This window comes from Labeo rohita, chromosome 10, assembly GCF_022985175.1.
Source record: "Labeo rohita strain BAU-BD-2019 chromosome 10, IGBB_LRoh.1.0, whole genome shotgun sequence".
In the NCBI taxonomy this organism is placed as follows: domain Eukaryota; kingdom Metazoa; phylum Chordata; class Actinopteri; order Cypriniformes; family Cyprinidae; genus Labeo; species Labeo rohita.
In genome coordinates, this window is record NC_066878.1 from 2,478,793 (window position 1) to 2,500,874 (window position 22,082).

Consider the following 22,082-nt stretch of genomic DNA (forward strand, 5'->3'; position numbering starts at 1 on the left):
CTGCTGTGAGACGCCTCTCCTGGGTCTTTTTTCAGAATGACATAAAATGATTAATTAACTCATTAATCCTCCTCTTTTTCTTAAATAGATGTTGTCAAAGACCTGTCAGCCTAATTTCGGAAAGCCACAGTCAGGAAGCTAGAAAGAGTTTTGCCGCAGTGTCCGTTTAGCTTTTCATGTCAAATCCAATCAAAGTCTCAATAAAGACTCGCTCCTGTTTGCTGTAACGTTCGGCCGTCATAACATTGAATCTTACAGCATTTTCTTGTTAGTGTCATCTAAACCCAATGGAGCATCTAAATTCACCCACTTTAAAGTTTTGGGATATTATATTATTTGTTCTGGAGGGCTGCTGGAAGTGGAAGTGTATTTATCTGTCAATCTTTTATTTTGTCTTAAAAGGCAACGACACCAAATGCATTTAACCTCCATAATGCAATATATTTCTGAGTGACAGAATGTAGGGTGGGATCTGATTGGATTGTGACATGTCGGGCTATGATACTATTGAAAAGAAAACTTGTTTCAGAGGCAGAGAAAGCCACTGCATTCGGATATATTGTTACTCTTTTGAATAACATGCACTAATAAATAATGCATAATGTGATCAGGGAAATTAAATGGGTCAATTTCACATTATCTTTAAGTGGAGATAAAATCATCAACTCCAGCATGAAGGTGAATGAAACTCGAATGATTTTAGCAGTGATAGAGGAGCACCACGGCTCTACCTGTGAGACAATCTGGGGTAAGTGTCCTTAATGGCGACAAATGACCCCTGTAATACACTGACCAGCAGACCGCTCTTCAGCGATCAGCCCACCGCCAGAAACAAAAGCATCTCCAGCAGAGCACCAGGGATGCAGCTCCAGCATTGATTATGTTAATAGCACACACCTTCAGCTCTGATCAAGGAGACACAGTAGGGCCAGCGGGCTCTCATATACAGCCCACTTGTGTGATCTCACCAGGAGAGTCTTCCATGTAATTCATCATTAATATGATTTGCAGAAACGCTTAATCTTCCTTCAGGAATGAACAGGATGTTGCCGAGAGCTCAAGCTGCTGGAAGATCTGCCCTGCAGTGAAGTGAATCTCGGCTGCACCCGAAATCGTCCCCCAGGAGCGAAGCACCTAGCTAACGAGAGCTCGGTTTCAGCAGCCAAATCAGAAACGCGCAGCCTCTCCACTGAATCAGACCTAAAATATTACCCAGGAGGCTTTGTCTGTGCGTGAAGGGGACATTTAGCTGCAAATGCTCATCTTTGAAAAGGCTGTTTGCCTGTTCAATAGAGGGAGGGAGAGAGAAGGAAGAGAGAGAAAGAGCAGGAAGAGGCCTTGGGTTTGCCTGTCAGTGGCTGCATGAATATTGTATCTTCTGGCATTTGCCTTTTGGGGCCTTAAGAGGAATGAACGGATGACAACGTCAGTCACCGTCTGCACAGTCTGAGATATCACAGGGATTCTGATTTATTTATTCAGGTTTATGGGGGGCAGGGAAGAATTACAGGGTGAATCTAATGGAAACATGTCTGGGTCACCCAAAAAGAAAAAGAAAAAGAAATATATAATTTTTTTAAATTATATAATACAATTAGGGCTGTCAGCTCACACAATATCATACGGGCAGCAAGAGCAATATGACACAAGTGCTGATTTTGTCCCGATCTATCAAAAGCTTAAATGTGATTTTATACAACAGTTCAGTAAAAAAGAAGTTGATATTGCTATATTTTAAACACTATATTATGTGTTTTTGCTCAATTTTGCAGAGAACATTTTACCTTTAAAGTCACAGCAGAATTGTTGTGGGTCTCAGAGCAACACAGCTGTGTTTAGTTTAAATGAATCACCGTTTTGAACGTATCGTGTGAACCAATGACTCAAAAGCCCATTCATAAAGAGAGCCATTTACTTAATTCCAGAATGAATCAGCGAATCGTTTCAACGATTCAAATGAGTAAATAAATGACTCAAAGACATTTACCGCCACCTGCTGGCAGATTTAGTTTCTTATTTAGAGTATCATTTCATTAAACTAAAATAAAAAATAAGATTAAAAATAAAAACATTAAAGGGATAGTTCAAAATAGAAAAAAATTCATTGTGTCATCATTTACTCACCCTCATGTCATTTCAAACCCTTCTTTTGTGGAACATAAAAGAAGTTATTTCGAAGACTGCTGGTAACAAAGCTGTTTTGTTTACCAATGACTTTCATCATATGAACAAAAATACTAAGATGTTTCTCACATTATCTTCTAATTCTAATTATCTTCTATCTTGCAGCCTAAATGTTTATGTTTAATAAATTCTATGTTGAATCAAAAATAATATTTCTTTGTGAAGCTACAATTTGTAATGTCTACTTGATACTTTGTCATTTAACACAAAAATAACTTTAAATAATCTTTTGTGGGTATTTTCACAGTCAAATTTATTTAGCGATGAAATCGATTAATCGAAACATCATGCAGTTAATTAGATTAAACATTTTAATCAACTGACATCCATACATATAATATAATATAATACATTCTGAATAAAGAACATTTTAGAACGTTACAAAATTTGTTATATTATCTTTCTTTCTTTCTATTTATCTTTTCTTTATTTTATTTTCACACAAAAACCTATATAAAACAAAATATTCAAATATTAATAAAGGAAAAAACATTTCTATAAGATGTTGTAAATAATTACAATATGTCCAAAAAGGATCGGGATGAAGCAAAAGCCTATTATTTTTCCCACCCCTTATACAATTCTATAACGTTCCAATATCTCTTACATATGTTACATATGTATCGTTATATATTCCTTACAAGAAAACAAATATACAGTAATGGACCTTTTTCACAAGACTATGATGACCCGTTTCAACGGTCATCAACATCGTAAATCCTATACAGTTTTTTATATTTCTATTTTATTTTTTTTTTAAATGTATGTGTATTTATAACACTATACTTTGTATTATATTAACTTTCCATCAAATTACAATAAAACTAGTTAACGCTAATCCAAGTGTGTTTCTAATGCAGCGTCTAGGGGAGGGACGGTAAATTTGACATTGTTCTCTCCCCTGACTGCCGTTATCAGTCCCTCTCATTTTTTTTTCCCTTTTTTGAAAGTCATTTTTTGATTTTAATAATGCACTAGTAAATGTTGAAATTATTTTTACACTCTGATATATACCACAATAAAGAGAACCTTGGTAAAAAAAAAAAAAAAAAAAAAAAATTAAAATTAATTTTTTTTTAAATAAAATAAAATAAAATATTCATTTTTGTGATATTCACCCAATAAGCAGGCAGTTTAAAAAAAAAAAAAAAAGAAAAATCTACTTCATGGGCTTACCAGCCTCATGCTTGAAATTCCTGCTTGTCCCTTCTCACATTCAGGAGCTGTATCAAACATACACATTCAAAGCTAGGACTCAAAGCTCCTGTGGGCTTTTTGGAGACATAAGTAGAGGAAAAAAGTAATTCCCTCTCATTTCCTCCATTTCTGTTCCTCCGACAGGGTGTGTGACCACTGCATGTCTGCTCTCACGACTGTCCTGTTTTCTCCTCTCCCAGGTAAATGACCGTTCAGAAGCAGAGCTGGAAGAAATCACAGACCAATCGGCGGTCACATCAGCCGAGGCCTCGAGGAGAACGGCTCTGTGAAAAGCATCTGTTCCTCTGAGAGCAGCTTGTCGTGGCCCTTCAGTAATGTGGGCCATACGTTCTGCAGTCCAGCTCCCAGAGCGCCTCCCTGGCGAACAAAACGCTCACAGCCTCCCCCAGTGGCCGGCGAGAGAATCGCGACCCGTTCTCTCCGATTCCCTCACAGCTCCGGGCTGTTATTCAACACTGACATTTCTCAACCAATCAATACCTCATCATTGGCAGCAACCGGGGCCGATCCAACCCTCCAGAAATAGCTGGCGCTCAAAGTGCACAGATGTCACTCTGTTTGTGTGTGCGTGCACACATCATCTCCTCCGCTGCCATTATAGAAAGAGCATTTACATGTCAAATTGTTTATTAATTCATTTCATTATCAAATTCACCATAGCTATCAGAGACATTTATATCTCGATAAGATCTCTTCATGCATGAGAATGGAGACGTTCTCGGTTCGCCAATGCAAATCAGTCGAGTGAAAAGCATTAACACCCACAAACACAAAAGTGCACAAAAGCCTCAATATCAAACACTCAAATGTCACTCACAGTTCATAAGCTAATCAGCCCAGAACCCCGGGAGAAAAGGCGAGAAAAAGAGAGAGATAGATGCTCTTTCATTCATCCCAGACAAAGCTATTTAAAGAGAGAGAGAAAGAGAGAGTGAGAGAGAGATGGAGTGATAGAGCTGAGGAGACTCCATAGTGAAAATGAGCAGGATATAAGCCGGCAGATAAAACAAGTCATTCAAAGCCGTTTCCTCTCCAATAAACACACACACACATGCAGATTTACAGTTACATCTCAGAGCTGTCCGTCAACCGGAGTGACAGGCGCTCCCTTATCAACAAGTCACAAAAACACTTTTAAAGCCCGCCCCTCCCTCTCTGCATTCATTCCAAATATGCTGCTGTCTTATTGTTTTTAAAGAAGATAACATCAACGTATTTCCTCAAAACATTACTTTGCTTTATGGGTTTTTCTGCCTATTAGTGAATACTTTGTCTCATAGTAATGGAAAAATACGCATTTAGCTGGAAAAGACACAGGCTTGCCGAATACACACTTCAATCCAAATACACACAACTGAACTGAAAGGAAATTTACAGTGGCCCCAAAAAGTATTTCGACTTTTAAGCCACACTTAAAATGTATGAATTTCATTGCTTTAGAAAGCAAAATATCAAACCCAGTCGCATTTGCATACAAATGAGATTAGTTTCTCAAAACTAACTTCTCTTAGCCATTTTTCTAAAAGACTTTGAACTGGTATTTTGGTGATTTTTAGTTCATACAGGTGTAGTTCATCACATTACGCACATGTTCTACTAACATTTGTGAATCACAAAGTATCACAACATTTTTCGTCTTCATTTCGAACAGTATATAGTTTCATCATTTTCAACTCAACAAAATATGAGGCAGACAACATGAACTCTTCATTCTAACGGCGTCTCCTGGAGTGACAAAGAGCAGTGTGTTTCAATCAATTAAATTCCTGTCCAAACTCAACTAGAATCATTTACGGCACCATATCTGTTCCAGGAGCTGAGCGGAACACTTAATTACCTGTCTGGAAAAGTGTTTTTAAAATGAAATATTGAAGGAGCCCGATGGTTCGCTAAGCAACAGCCCTGACTCAACTTTCCAATCCTGATTTACAGATTCATACACCTCACCACAGTCAATTGGCCACAGCAATCAACTTAGAAACCAGTTGGCTTATTAATATAGTTGTAAATAGTAAATAATGCTAATTGAAATATATTGTTCCATCCCTGGTGAAAAAATATACTGTAGTTCTAGTTTTAACCAGGGTTCTTATATGCTTCCAAAGTCCAGTTTTCACATTCCATATGGATATTTTGGCTATTATCATTTTAGTCTCAAACACAGCACCTACAGTCACTGACTGTTAGGGGTGTGAGAAAAAAAAAAAAAAAAAAAAAAACAATTCTCCGATGCATCGCAATTCTTTCTTCAATGATTCTGAATCAATTCTGAATATTTCAGAATTGATTCTGAGCTTGTTTTTCCCCCGCATATGCTACGTGTGCACGCTAGAGATGTGGCAGGCTTCATTGCACTGTAAGACACGTGTGCATTGTTTGACAGTGTGTGCTTCCACCCACTGTGTTTTACTTTAGATATGCTTTCATCAATGCTGCTTGGAATGCAGTACTTTTAGATGCATGAAACTCGCGCACTGACAGACTTTCAGGTGCGCTTTGTGTTTGCTGTCGTGAAGATCGACTGTTAAACGCACTTGCATTTTCGAATACTTTTATACGAAACTGCGTTCACACAGTCATACGTTTTCAGAGCAGGACAAAAGATCTGATATATCGAAATAGACCTGTGCATTAAGTCCAAAGTATACTTCACTTTTTACGGGTACGCGAGGGACAGCATAAGGGTGCGCGGGGCACAAACTAACGCGGGGTTAATTGTAACACACGTGGTTTAAATATTTCCACACACGCTTGCATAACCAAATTTACAGTATTTACTAGTTGCCACAGCAACACTATACAGAGAAAAAAGTGTGCTAAAATCCAAAAAATCCTTTTGATGATGTCGCTGAATATATATTTTACCATAGGAACACTAAATTTCTGGCTGAAGCCAATTTTTCTTCTCAGTTTTTAGTATTAATTTAAAATGAGACAAATCTGCTATTATTTTAATCGCTAATCCGTTACTTATCAGTTTAAATAGTTTATTAATGCTTGGCAAGTCAGCAGAAGACACTAACCACTTTTATACTCCAGTCGCGCTGATGGTGAACGTTGTAACACTGCGTTACAATCGGTCTCGCCTTGTCGGTCAGCTCGTCACTCTGCTGGCTGATAAATAAAATCTGATCTGTTATGCGACTGTTGTTCGGCACTCTGCATTGAGCAGCCGCATTCAGTTTTATTTGTAGTGTCTGTTCTCCAACTGAACTAAATAATATTTTATTACTATAAAAAAATCGAAACAACGGTGGTGGTCGGTGCCGCGGTGGACAAGTGACATAACCGGTCTTGCAGTACACTGACTATGGCAGCAAGGCTATTCTCTGCATTAGGCAGCCTAATGTAATTTATTTGAAACTTTGTATAGCAGTCATTCTTAATTCTAAATGTATTTTAACATAGAATATGTTACATAAATTATTAATTAAATCATATATACGCATAAAAGAGAAACTCCGCCTATGCATAGCATTGGTTAAAATGTATGGTTGTAAAGACGGATTTGCACAGCAGAAGAATTATTTGGGGGAAAAAATGTAGATCAAGATTCGTTTTGGAATTGGATCGTGACTCCCAGTATCGGAATCGGAATGGATTGTTAAGTGCCTGAAGATTCCCAGTGTCTTATGTACACTACCAGTTTTTTTATGTGATAAACTGTTAAGCCCATATCACCCGTCCCTAGTAGTGTATACTGCACACGAAGCTGGTGGTGAGAAAATGTAAAATAAAACCCACAAAACCAAAAGAGCTCTCCCCTCGACATTCTTTTGACATCAATGTCACATTAAAAATGACCAAGCATTACAATATTTTACTGACAGATAAAAATACAGCATGACAGAAAATTAACAGCCCAGTCACTCAAAGTGATGGATAATGATTATTTGAGGTGCAACCTCTGGAAAAAAGCTAAATGTGTGTAACCACAGTGTTTAGAGCACAGATCCTTAACCACAACCCTACCACATCTCCCTTCCTGACCCACAGCTTCCTGGGTTAAATGCAGTCTAACTGGTTCTTTGAAAGGCTAGGTTGATAAAACACATTTTTTTAGTTCACCCTTTCCAAACATTGACCTCATGCCCTTTGTATTTTCAGCCACAAATCTAAACCACCAGGTGACATACAATCCACATTTAACTTTACACAAACCACACTGAGAAATAGCGCTGCACCCATTTATGCCATGACTGGCAGGTCAGAAAGGTGATCCATCAGTGATTGCCACTCTCATTGACTGCCGAGGGCTTTGGCTGTCTTTGGGATTACAGGTTATAGAGCCTCTGCCTTTCCTATTTCAGATCTAGCACCTCTCATTGCCATGTTCATAACCCATCTCCTTGCTAAAGCCGTCTCTCTTATCAGCCGGATTGCCTTCCAGTTGATTGTTTGTGAACAATCACTGCTTCCATTATTATGGAGGTATTTCTGCGCGTCGCCCCGCTGAGACGAGGCATCCAGATGAGTGCTTCTGTGCCAAAACAGTACGACCTGTTATAAGAGGCAGAGGCAAGGTCATTGCTTTCAAATGACAACAAACCCGATCTCCAATAGCTCTTTTGTTAGCTGCGCAGCGCCAAGGAAAATGGGAGGGAAAATCTGTGGCTTTCCCTCCGGGCGACCGGCAACAAAAAGCGCTCCCTTTATTTAACCCTTTGGCTTTGTAAGCGTACTCTCGATGGCCTCTTTTCTAGATACAAGCTGGATGTTGACCCTGAAATATATAAGATCAATCTCAACACAAGAGGTGAGGCAACTTAGAATGAGAGCTTTGTCCGTGCTAGGAATGAGATCTCAAGGACCTCATGTTTTCAGCCAACTAGTCTGAGTTTTATCTGAATGACTAGTTGAACTTTAAATCCTGAATAGGCTGGGTTAGGGTCATGACTACCAGACACCAATCAGGCTCATTTATATATAGATGCTAAAAGCAGACTTTCAATAGAGTAACAGATATTCAGTAAATAGAAAGGCTAAATATCAGTTGCCTTTTATTGAACAAAACTATGATAAAGATGGAGGTGGATTATGGATTATGCATAATAACAGGAGCATTGCTCATAGCAGGCCTTGAAATATTATCAAAAGAAGTATTATCCAAGGTGGTGAATTTGTTTCAACAGCAATGTGTTGGCTGCAGGAGTGATGCTTTGAAAGGGATACATGTAGAGACTTCTTAAAGAAGATTTTTTATAACCTGCAAGGCTATATAATAAGGATAACCAGCGACCCAAATGCCAGTGAGAGAGTTTGAGGCCAGCTCACTTGCCCTTTCAGTCCAGTGCTGAAAGTTAGACATTCACTGATCTTGTATACATCTTTATGCATCAGTAAGAATGTGCTGAAATCTACAAAATGAATCAGTAATGTTTTGCGTCATACAGTACGTTGTCACTTTCCAAAAGTGTTTATGAATTTATCAAGTTACATTATAGATATATAATTTTGTTGCAAATGTTATTTTTGGTAAAGAATAAAAAAATTGATTTAAAGTGGACATTGGATGCCAAATTCACTTTAATGATGTTTGCATACAAATGTATCTTAGCAGTGTGTGGACACAACCACCCTACAATAAAAAAAAAAAAAAAAAAACACTCGCCCCTTTTTTAATTACTAAAAAACCTAAACAGTCTCAATTATCAAGCCCTTCTGATTTTCTGAGCATTATAACACCATACTGCTCATGCCCTGTGCACGACCGCTGACAGACTATCCCACATTAGCATATTTTCCACCCTGTATGCTGTCTGCCATTTTCTCCGTGCTCAAACAGCTGTAGTGACAATGTCTTATAAGCAATGCAGGTGTTTTGTAGTTGGATGTAAAAGTGAACATAAAGAGTCTCCGTTTTCTTTCGTCATCAGAGCCACTGAGAACGCAGTGGATTAGCTTTGTTTTTGATGGTAACGTCACCAAATACACAAAAAAAAAACGAAGTGAGGGGTGGAGTGAGCAGTAACTTATTTTCATTTTAAGACAAATGCACCGAAATGAGTCGCTGTGAACAGAGCTGTTTTTGAGAAGGTAAAAAGGGTGTTGTTTTACACTACCAGTGAAGAATTTTTATGAAATTTCATGGAAACCCTAATGCCGCCTTTTCACTATCTCTGACAAGCACAAGTAGTGGAGTTCCGATCATATGCATATGCGGAAATTTCGGACCAGATTTACGCTTCGGATGCATTAAAATATTTGAACTTCTGTGGCTAGACTGTATGCGACCACCCGACTCGATGTGATGTATTCTATTAAAAACTATGAGCGTAAGGGTTATCAATACTTTTTCACTTTAGCATTATTCTGTAAACACTATTTCTGTAAAATAATCATTTAAATCATTTTATATCAATTATTTTATAATTATTAACTCGTATTTACATTGATAAGCCCCATAAAACAATGTTTTTATTTTGGGGGTCATTTTATTTTGTCGATACATTCGATTCATTAAAATCATTAATTTTACTACAGTGAATAAGCTGAGGTAAAAGTTGCTGCACAACCAATTTGAAAGTTCTGTGCGGCTGCCACTAGGGGAAGAAATGCGACAATCGTATTCAAATTTCGGAAACAATGGAAAGGCGGCCTAAAGAATCATACCAACTTGTGAAAAAAGGGTATCCAATCTCCCTTTTAATAAAAAACAAGATATTTAATAATATTATTTCTAGTAAGTACATATAAATAAAAAATTAGGTGTCCCGAGAACGAATCCCGCCTCGTGGACCTTTCACGATTCCACCCCCTCTCTCTCTCTCTCACTCACTTCCTGTCCTATCTCTACTGTCCTATCAAAGAAAAACTGCAAAATGCCAAAAAAAAAGGAACATAAAAAGTTACACTGCTCAATTTAAATAGTTCATACTACAGTCTGTGCCATTCAGCTTGAACCCAGCCTATTGCTGTTATAGCCCATGTGAAGGATGATGTTTTACGTCGATGATGTAAGTGAAGAACAAAGCCTATAGTTTACATAATAAACAACATTTTAGCATCCAGATATGTATGTATGGAAACATTTGGATTCGTGCAGAATGAGAGAGGTAGGCTTCATTAATTTGTTTTGGCTTGACATTTATATTTAGTTTAAATACAACTTTAGAGGATTTATTATGGAGAGAAGGGAACTAAAAAAAAAAAACATAATTTTAGCCTATATTACTTCTGAATGTAATAATGAAAAGTGACGTACAGCCTGCTAATTTAGTTTTTTCCTTTCAATACATTTTTTTTTAATCCATGCTGCAAACATTTTTAAATATCTTGAAAAAATACTTACTAATAAAAAAATACTAAAAATACTAATATCTTCAGAGTGTTGACAGTTTTTTCTTTTGTTTAATACATTTGGCCAAAATCTAAAATCTAGTGTATTGGCTATGACTAAGCGCAAAATAAGCTACCAGATCAAGACTCTCCTTGTTTTTTTTTTTTTTTTTTTGTTTTTTTTTTTAAATAAAGAAACTGCTGTACTTTATTATTATTATAGGCAAAGAAAAAGTTTTTAAAATAATGTTATTAACCGGTATTTTTTTCTACTCAAACTAGTTTTGTAATGGTAATAATACAGAGGAAACTACATACATACAAAGCAATTTACATGGAAAATGGATCTTACTGATAAGTCCCTTACTCTAACCCTCCTCCAAAGGATTCACAAATACTTTGTAAATATCAGATTTGAGTGTTTTTATTGTAAAAGCTATCAAAATGCAGTGTTGATAACATTCTGATGTTTTTCGCACCATTTACAAGTGGTCTGAAGCAGGTGTACATTTTTCATGTACAACAACTAACATTTCAAAAATATGAATAGTGTAATAGATCAGAACAGCTTTATGATTGCTTTACACAAAAAATAATTCTGCTCGTTTTATGAAAGAGCCAATTTCCCACAAACTGCTGTTACAATATTTGAGTTTGTTTTCCAATCAATCACAGCCCATTATTGTGATTTAATGAACTTAAACACCCCTTTAAAACAAAAACTGTTTTCATGTAACTCAGATGGGATTTTATTCCAAATAATTAGCAATAATTTCTTAATAATCAAAAGTCTGGCTACACAAGGCACTATGAGACTGACTCCTATAAACTTTTTGGCAGGTCTTGAAATGTTATCAAAAGGAGTATTATCTAAGCTGGTGAATTTATTTTAAAAGCACTGTGTTGGCTGTAGGACTAAAGCTTTAAAAGGGATACATTTAGAGACTTTCCTAAAGAGGATTTTACCACCTGCAAGGCTCTGCAAGGATGACCAATGACCCAAAGACCAGTGAGTGAGTTTGAGTCCAGCTGCCCTTTCAGGCCAGTGCTGAAAGTTAGACATTCACTGATCTTGTACATACATCTTTATGTATCAGTAAGAATGTGCTGAAATCTACAAAGTAATCAGTAATGTTTTGCATCATACAGAATGTCATCACTTTCCAAAAGTGTGTTTATAAATCTATGAAGTTACATGATAGCTATCTAATTTCCAGCTCTTATTCCAAAGAATTTGCAATAATTTCTTAATAATCAAAAGTCTGCCTTCACAAAGCACTACGAGACTGACTCCTATAAACTTTTTGGCGAGAGTTTTACTGCAACTGTTAACACACTACAGCATAGCCTCTTTAAAGCACAACCAGTAAAACACCCTGACTCGACTCTAGTATACAGCCTGTCGTTTATCTAGAGAAAAAAACTGCAAATCCAAGGGCTATTTCCCAATCTCCAAAGAAGTGTCAAAATCATTTCTACTGTGAAACAACAAGCTGGTGGAATTTTTCCAGCCTATATAACATCAAATAAAGTCAATCAATATAAAAACCCACGTTCGCTTTCAACATTTTGCACAATCATGTGTGTAATGCATCAGGATGATCGAGCCTGTAATTTCTGCAATAAATGCCACATCCAATCCGTGTTGACATGGTGCTGTCGTCATTAACGTACTTCGGCTCTCTGCACACTTCAACATTCAGACTAATGAAATAATGGCTGATGTTAGTGTGAGCTGCTCTTTTACACAGCTGTTCCTACCCATTAGGGAGAGCAAGAGAGAGAGAGAGACCACAGACTGGTCATATCGAGACGAATGAGGCAGTTCATTGGAACATGCATCGACTCCGGCCCCACAATGCACTGCAGCACGCCCGTGTCACTGAACAAACACTCTAGTGCCTCTGTTTCCCTGCCCATGTCACAGGTAATCTTGTTCTGTCTTAGTCATACTGGCCTGAGCACTGAGAGGCTTCATCACTCTCGCCTGGACCCAAGAAAAGCAGACAGGAAAGGTCAGCGGAAAGGGCGTGTAGGAAGAAGGGATACTGTCAGTTCTTGTCTGCAGTGAAGGACTACAGGGGGAAATACAGGGGAAAGATCAGGACAACTTCACCGACAGAACAGACTTCACAATCAGGAGGAAGAGAAGACCACTGCATAATACACCACAACGATTTGTTAAACTACGGTACCACTTTACCATTTCCATCAGGAGAGCGTTTGATCTTACACGCATCATTGATGAGAGCACCTGTTCTATGAGCAGATGCTGAAATGTGTAACTGCTAATCAAAGTCTCTGGCTGCATGAAGACCCAGTGATAAAGATGTCCCTTAAAGGGACAGTTCACCCAAAATGGAATATTCTGTCATTAATTGAGTGTGTGCGACGAACAACCGTATAAGTCCAAAAAAACAAAAAATGAGATAACCATGTGACATTAATTGTATGTGTGAACTTTGTATACAGAAACAGTTTGGGGATATTTTCGCGCGACCAAGAGTCCGCATTTTAAACGTTAAAATAGCGTCACGCGGAAAAACCGTTTATGTCCACAAAGAAGAATGGAGATGCCGCTTGCTGTCATGTCCGCTTCGGACATTAAAAGGCAAAACCTCGGCAAAAAAAAGAGAGCCGACATGACCAAATGGAAGGACAGAGTAAGGAAGGCTTTGAGGGATGCTGGAAAACCATATTTGACTCGAAGAGGAGAACAAAAACCAGGGAAAAATCCACCGAAAGAGGTGAGTGGAAGAACCGTATATGTGATGTGATCTCTCTCTCTCTCTCTCTGAACGCGCTGAGGAGCGCTAAACACCGCATAAACAGTTAACCTATCAAAATAAACCACATACCATATATAATAAAGCTGTATTCATTCATATTTCCCGCCAGTCCTGTGTAAAGTACGGCAAGCAGAGTTTATTTGTTTATATATTTATTTATATCGTGAGATGGCGGAGCCCGAGAACAGTTTGAAGTAGTATATACACAGGTGCGCTGCGCCAGCTTTTCTAAATAAACGACAAGGTGCACTATTGGAGCTATCTAAACATACAAGAAGTGATCAAAGTTCAGAGACACTAGAATGTGAAGAGTAGACTGGTATGTGTAGGCCATATGCAGGGTAAGGTGGGGTATATTGTATAATATATTGTGTAAAATGAATCATAGTAGTTTAGCTTAGTAGTTTATCTTGTATACCTTATGATATGTTGTATAATATTTAGCTATGATGTATGTCTGCATTGTATTTATTGTTTTTATTTATTTATTTATTTATATATTGTTTTTGTTAATAATTCATTGTTATTGCCTGTACTGTAGGAATGTCTATGTATTATACATTGTTCATACTGTATTTTCTGTTTTTAAATAATAATAATAATAATAATAATAAAGAAATAAATGCTTAATATTAACCTGAAGTTTCTGTTATTGTATTAAAACTAAGATAAAGGAATCAGATCTTTAGTGGTTTAAAGTGATATGATGAACTGGAGTTATACTGTTATTCCACACTAACTGGACATATACCGTTCTTCCACATTTCAGAAATATAAATCACAATAACTTTTGATTTTTAATACTGACACTGAAAAATGTTATCTCCTTAGAATTGAGAAGCTTTTGTTGTCTATTTTCAAGTAAAATAAAAATATATAATATAATGTTCACAATCCAAATGAAAAAAATCATATTACTCAAAATTTGAAAATATGGACCTGTATGGTTCTTCGTCTCAAGGCCTCAATTACTCACACTCATGTCATTCCAAAACACCAAGACGTTTGTTTATATTCAAAACACAAATTATGATGAAGTTTTGATGAAATGTGAGAGCGCGGTACTCTCATGAACGAGCGGCAGAGACGCAAAGCAGAGAAGAAATTGTTGAATAAAGTCGTTATTTTTGTTTTCTTCGCACACAAAAAGTATTCTCGTAGCTTGGTAACATATGGTTTAACTACTGACGTCACATGGACTGTTTTAACAATGTCCTTACTACCTTTCTGGGCCTTTACATGTCAGCTGCGTTGCTGTCTATGCAGGGTCAGAAACCTATTGGATTTCATCAAAAAAATCTTAATTTGTGTTTAAAGATAAAAGAAGCTCTAACGAGTTTGGGACGACATGAGGTGAGAAATTAGTGACAGAATTTAAATTTTTGGGTGAACTATCCCTTTAATGCCTCCAGAAATTGCTCACCTTAGTATCAATTCACCATAAAATATAATAAATTCTGTCATTATTTTCCACAGTGTGTCTGCAAGTTTTATGAAAGTAAATTTTAAGACTTTCTAAGACCCAGTAAAGAGAATTTAAGGTATTAATTTGATGGAATAGGTCATTATGGTCTTTAAATATAAATGTCTTGTACTAACAATGCCTCAAAGACTGAAAATACAGTTTTAATTTGAAAACAAGTATCATTATTTTTGTCTTGCTTTCCAGTGCAAATGTCTAAAGACTCTTAAATAAAAAAAAAAATTATTTATTTAAGAAACAAAATTACATAATAAGCCATCATTATGATGAATTACGATTTGTATTGCAATATTTAATACTATGACTTAACAAATTTAAGACTTTCTGCTCCAATTTAAAGGAGAAGTCCAAACAAAAATTTACAGATAATTTACTCACCCCCTTGTCATCCAAGATGTTTATGTCTTTATTTCTTCAGTTGATAAGAAATTATGTTTCTTGAGGAAAACATTCCCAAATTTTTCTCCATATAGTGGACTTGAATGGTGCTCCCAAGTTTGAGCTTCCAAAATGCAGTTTAAATGCAGCTTCAAATGGTACTAATTTTTGAAAAAATTTAAAAAAGCCATTTACATAAACCGATGTCAAAGTAATAATCTTATGTCTAGTAAACAAAGAATAACTAAGTATTTTTATTATTAATTAAAATGTCTGTTTCTGTCTATCTTCAGCATTTTTTGTGCTTATCTAATTTACTCCTGGAAGTACTGTTGAATCTCATGATAAATTGCTTGTGATGTTCCTCATTTATAAGTCGCTTTAGATAAAAGAGTCTGCTAAATGACTAAATGTAAATGTGTTCCTTTAGTGGAAGAAAAGGGAAGTCATCAGTGCAAAATAACTTCACTTTCAGTCTGTAACTCACAAAAAGCTATCGTATGGCTTAGCAAAAGACTATGATTACAGCAATTTATACTTTTATGGTGCTTTTTGGTGTTTTTGTTCCTATTAGAGCATTTGGGTTTGCAACAACATGAGTGTTAGTAAATGTAGACAAACTGTTCATTTTTGGATTAGCTGTCCCTTTAAGATGTTAAATTCTAGTCATTTAGGTCATTTTCACTTTTAACTAAGAGCATTTCACAGCAGGAGTTTGAGAGAATGCGGGTCAGACATCTGGTGAAGATTCATTCAGATGAGACGCTTTCTGCAGTGCAGCACATGTTCGTGACAGGCCTGAGTCGCCGTACTTACGCAAGTAATGAAGGTTTGAAAGACTATGAGTCGGGCCCATTTTTTCTGTCTCACCTCAATAACTTCTGGTCCCTGCTGCACTGTGACTAATAAACAGAGGTAAAAGCCACTGAAAAAAAAAGAAACTGGTTTCACATAACCTTCACACCCACCTGAAATGAATCAAAGTGTTTGCTGGAAAGCTTAAACTAACATGCATCAGGAAGCTTAACACTTCAACCAAAACCTTCATGGAAAACTGATATACTGAATATGACTTTTACATCTTTTAACCTACAGTCACATTGGCAGTAAGCACACAGCTCCACCTACTGGAAACATGCAGTCATGACACTGGAAGCTGGATAAAATGAAAACGTAATCAGAAAGTTTGACATGATCAGGACGGAAAAAGCTAAAAATAAAAAACTACCTATCCACCTGCCAAGACTGTTTACCATGGATACACACGGCAAAATGGGAAAAACCTTTGTCTCAAATTGTCTTAAAGTTACACTCCAGTCTCCAGCACACCACATCTTTTAATCTCACAAATAATTGTACTTATTGTGTTTATAATGATTAGACTATAGCACAACAAACATTAATTATTCATTCTGACACAAAAATGGTCTGGAGGGTAACCAAGATTGCAACGTAAACTTCTAAGCACCCGTCAGATTCTCTTGCATCACCCTCCAAAAATAGAGCTGAGTCCATCTGTTCCCGCTCATTTCAGACCATTATATTTGATCTCTGAAAGAAGGTTCCAGCAGGGCATCTCAAATCTGCCGTCATCAGTGGGAACGCATTTTAGTGGATACAGAAATAACACAGAGTGCAGGAGATATGCAGGGAGTAATTATTATGTCGGGATGAGCTCTTAAAGAGTAAATTAACATCAGATAGCATACTGAAACAAACCTGCCGAGAAAACAATAGCTCATATTTCATAGATTTCAGCCGATCAGCAGGCACAACAGTTTAATGCCCTCAGATCATTTACAAATATAGCCTAGTGGTACCTACCTGTTAAACTGCACAAGAATGAAGGTGCTGGATTGTTCATATTTCAGGATCACAATCAGTCTGAGGCAATGCAGAATGATGCTGGAAGAAGAACAAGAGGGAAAAATGCCTAATTATAACAGAATTGCTGCTACATTGCTTTATAAAAGTTATAATTGTAGCAATAGCCAACAATACATTGTACATCATTTTTTATGCCAAAAACCATTAGGATATTTAGCATTACTAAGAACTTAATTTAGACAACTTTAAAGGCAACTTTCTCAATATTTTGATTTATTTATTTTTTTGCACCCTCAGATTTTAGATATTCAAATAGCTGTATCTCGCCAAATATTGCCCTGTCCTAACAAACCATTTCTATCAATTTAATAAAAAAACAAACAAAAAAACACCCTTATGACTGGTTTTATGGTCCAGTAACAGTGGTCCCTGGAGTAATGCATTAATGTTAACAAAACAGCAGTTTCATAGAACATGGCTCAAATGAAATAAACTAAAATAAAACCTGCAATAACACTGACAAAGTACATACCGTCTTTAAAACAGACAAAACGTCAAATCCACACTTCACGTCGACTCATAAGACAAGAAATGTCTCAAAAATACTTATTTTTACACACACGTCAGGGAAAAAAAACACTATTACAGATCGGTGGCCTAACGTGAACCGACACAGCAGGTGCTTTTAATTGCGTAACTTCATATCCGAGTTCAGAAAATATTACAGCACCCTCTGCTGACAGAAAAAAAGTTTTGAGAGTTGATACTATTTCGCTTTTCACCGTGTGAAATACAAGAAAAATGAAAAATATTTTTTGGTTTTTGTAATTGGTTATGACTAAACATATAAGAAACCGTTGGGCATCAAGTGTGTTCGTTCATATCGATGTACAGCAACGTAAACTTACCTTTAAAAGTTAGTACTTGCTAATCTAAAACAGTTACTGAAAATCTTCATTTTACGGTTCCCACCTTTTTTTAGTCGTATAGCGTGTTTCTTCGTCCTGACATTAAGCAGTTATGTCCCCTCACAGACTTTATTTTGGCGCTCTTTGCACGACGCAAACTTTCAGTCACAGAAGACGTTTTTCGACACCATTGTCAAGGAGCTTAGTTATTAGTTATAATTAAACTGTTCCAATGATATTTGGGAGGTTAATAATGTTGTGTATTATACTGTATTTACTTTAAAGGAATACATTAACATTAGGTCACTAGATTTAGTCACCCTTACGTTAATAACTCCCCCTCAGCAACACTTAACTCTTATTTGCGCATGCGCAAAATTTTACAGCCACGTTAAATACGTTCATGTGTGAAGCCATCGGGTTAAGTAAATTTATCTGCAAACATGATTAAACACAAATGCGGGATGTTACGAAATAAATTAAATATTGTCCAATATCAAACTACTCAATATTTCTTCACTAGGTGTCGCTACCTTCACGAAAATCTTGCATGGACGGCAAGAGAGGTGGTAATGCACTTTGTACACTACCAGTCATAAGTTTTTGAATAGTAAGATTTTTAATGAAAAAAAAGAAAAAGATTTTTAATGTTTTTAAAGACTTCTCTTCTGCTCACCAAGCCTAAATTTATTTGATCCACAATACAGCAAAAGCAGTGATACTGTGAAATATTTTTACTATTTAAAATAACTGCTTTCTATTTATATATATTTTAAAATGTAATTTGTGATCAACACTAAATTTTAAGCATCAGTACTGCAGTCTTCAGTGCCACATGATCCTTCAGAAATCATTCTAATATGCAGATTTGCTGTTAAAGAAACATTTAGTAGCAGTAGTAGTAGTAGTAGTAGTAATCAATATTTTAAACAGTTTTTTTTCAGGATTCTTTAATGAATAGATCCATAGATCAGCATTTATCTGAAATAAAAAGCTTTTGGAACATACACTTTACCATTCAAAAGCTTTGAGTCAGTATTATATATATATATATGTATATGTGTGTGTGTGTGTGTGTGTGTGTATATATATATATATATATATATATATTTTTTTTTTAATTTAGCCATGATATCTTATGATAAAGACATTTGTAATGTTACAAAATATTTCTATTCAGCTGAAGGATTGTGTGACTGCGGTAATGATGCCAAAAATTCAGCTTTGAAATCACAGGAATAAATAACATTTTAAAATATATTCAAAAGGAAAACAGTTACATTAAATAGTAAAAATATTTCACATTTCATATTCAAATAAATGCAAGCTAAATGAGCAGAAGAGACTTTTTTAAAAAAAATAAAAAAAAACTTTTGACTGGTAATGAATATAAAAAAGTGCAAAGGCTGCTTCAGAGGATTCGTCTTTAACAGTTTCCCTCTTTAAGTGGTGTGGGAACCAGTCTGAAGACATAAACATAAACATCTCTAACACACTCTCTCTGTAATGACCCTGTATAATTACCGACTGCAGACCACAAGGTGAACATGAAACACTGAGACTAGGACGTTGCATTTAATTTGAGTAAAAAGCAGAAAAGATGACAATAGACAAAAATCAATTCCATTAGACAACTAATGAAAACAAGACATTTACACTAAGACTAAGCAGCAGATTTAGACTCAAGGAGGTAAGAGATGCGTATCCTATTGGTGGAGAAGATCAAGAAGACCACGGATGAATACTGAAACAGGAATGAGTCATGTAGTGGAACAAACAGCTTTTATTACAAAAAAAGTACTATTTTCACCCAGCACATTTACAAAGGCAATAACTTGAGTTTAAAAGTTTAAAGTGTTTACTCTCAGCATAAAACAAATCACTTGTGAAAATAAGAAACTTTGCTGTTAAATAAGAGACTCACAGTACTGTATTGTTTATGCTGGGTTACTACCAAACACAAATGCGTCACAGCTTTACCACCTTGATGACAAACTCTTGTAAACCCTTGTTATGCTGTCAGCATACTGTAGATATGTGTGAGCAAGCGCTCCCTGAAGGCATTTCTATTTGAATAACATGCACACGGTTTAAGAGGCAGGCCTACGTACTGCATGTATGATGACTCCATATATACACAGATAACGGTTAAATCTTCAGCTCAAAGGATATTTTCCTCACACTTTCTTGAGTCACTCCACACATAGACAATACGTGTTTGTGTGTGACTCACAGGACTCTCACCTCGGCAGAGAGAGTGGGAAATGTGATGACTCCTAAGTCGGATGGAGGTTATTAAGCCTGAAGAATGGCACACATTAACACTCTCCGCATGAGCGCGAGTCGCCTCACTTTTTCCCACAGTAACACAATACGAATACAGTATAAATTTACTCTCATGGGTCTCTTTACTGAACGTCCTTGTTTTTCTTGTATATCGGCAAAATTTCATATTACCCATGTGGCCTGACTGAAGCAGAATGGAAATGAATTCTTATCATTGTTAGAATAATTTAGTCTAGAATTAAGATATGTCTTAAATCAAATGAGTTCCCGATGGTGATCATGTGATTAAGTGATTGTGATAACTTCACCTGTGCATCCTATTATTAGCAAAGAATTTATTATATTCCAGTAAAGCAAATATGCACTAAAGACATTTAGTGTAGAAAAAAAACAAAATCACTCCAAAATGGCTAAATGTCACAATCACTACAGTGAAACGGCCAGTAATACATTGAATTAAATGTGAAATTTTAAGAGGTTAATTTTAAAAAGTTCATTTATTAGTTTTGTATTTTTTTGTAAAATGTACTCCAATAAAATTTATTTGCATTTATGCTTTAAAATTTGCTTTTTTTTAATAGAAGAAGGAAATCCTTTTGCGAGTGAGCGACTTTTATAGAGGTGTGAAAATTCCTCTGGAAGTGCTGCAAACATGCATTAACATACCAGCGCAAAGCCAAGGTTAGTGGACAGAGCTGTGCTCACTCATTACGTTAACAGTCCCTCAGGAAATAAATATCTATAACGCTTTCTACAGACCTCTAATAAGACGCGGGTAACAACCGCTCATTACAGAGGCTCAGGCCAGAGATTTACAAATCTCAGGAAAGTGCGGTTAGGCAGGTTCCCCCTACCTTGAAAACGGTTATTTCTTTAAGGGCGTCACAGGACGAGCAGTAAAGGCTTTGATTTATTCTTGGCGGCTGATAATTGCTAGTGTCTTGTCATCTGTCAGAAGGCAGAGATTTGGACGGTCCGAGGTGCAGATTTCATGCTCTCTCTGGGAGGCCATAAATCTCTCAGGGGCCCCTCGTAAATCAGAGGCTGCTGAGAGGAGCGCTGATCTCTTCCTGAGCCTGATTATTCAATGAAAGCCGACTGTAAAAATATTTATTTTGTATTTCCATGGTGCTAACTCGTTGCACATGTGCAGATTAAAATTAACTTATACACTGAAACCTCAAACCTGAACAGAAATCAGGACAAGCAATATAAACTATGCTGATCAATCAATGTCAAAAAGAGCCATTAAAAAATACAATTAGCTTTACTTACCAAACAAATATAGATTAACAGTTGTATTTTTATTGTTTTATTGTCACATTTAATTTAGTGTTGCTTGCCATTTCTTTTGCAGATTTCTCAGAAAAATGTTCAGCGTTTCAGTGTTTACTTTCAGTGTTTTTTAATTATTATTTTACATTTTGTTGTATTTAAAAATGATGAATAAATTGCAATGTTGTTTTTTTTTATTTCTACTAATATTTCTCTACTAAACACACATACATGAAAAGTTAAATAATAACAGAAATATATGAAAAATCTTTTTCATTATCGTCACATTTCCTTATGTTTCAATGTTAAAAATATATAAAAATATCTTTTAAAAAAACTATCTATATTGCAAAAAAACCCTTTTCATTATTTTTTGTATAAATTTCCATTTAAAATATAAAAACAATTAAATAACCAAATACATTCTCTATACAAGATATTACAACTATTTAAAAT

The 22,082-nt window shown here is 36.0% G+C and overlaps 1 long non-coding RNA gene across 1 annotated transcript in view; it reads right to left on the reverse strand.

The window, feature by feature from the left end:
* LOC127172118 (uncharacterized) overlaps positions 1-17,833 on the reverse strand; it is a 45,509-nt gene extending 27,676 nt beyond the window's left edge. The window contains exons 1-2 of the long non-coding RNA XR_007828591.1: positions 17,690-17,833; positions 17,155-17,235 (exon numbers count right to left, since the gene is read on the reverse strand). This is a non-coding gene — a long non-coding RNA (uncharacterized LOC127172118). The remainder of the gene's footprint in view (positions 1-17,154; positions 17,236-17,689) is intronic.
* Positions 17,834-22,082: the final 4,249 nt, after the last annotated feature.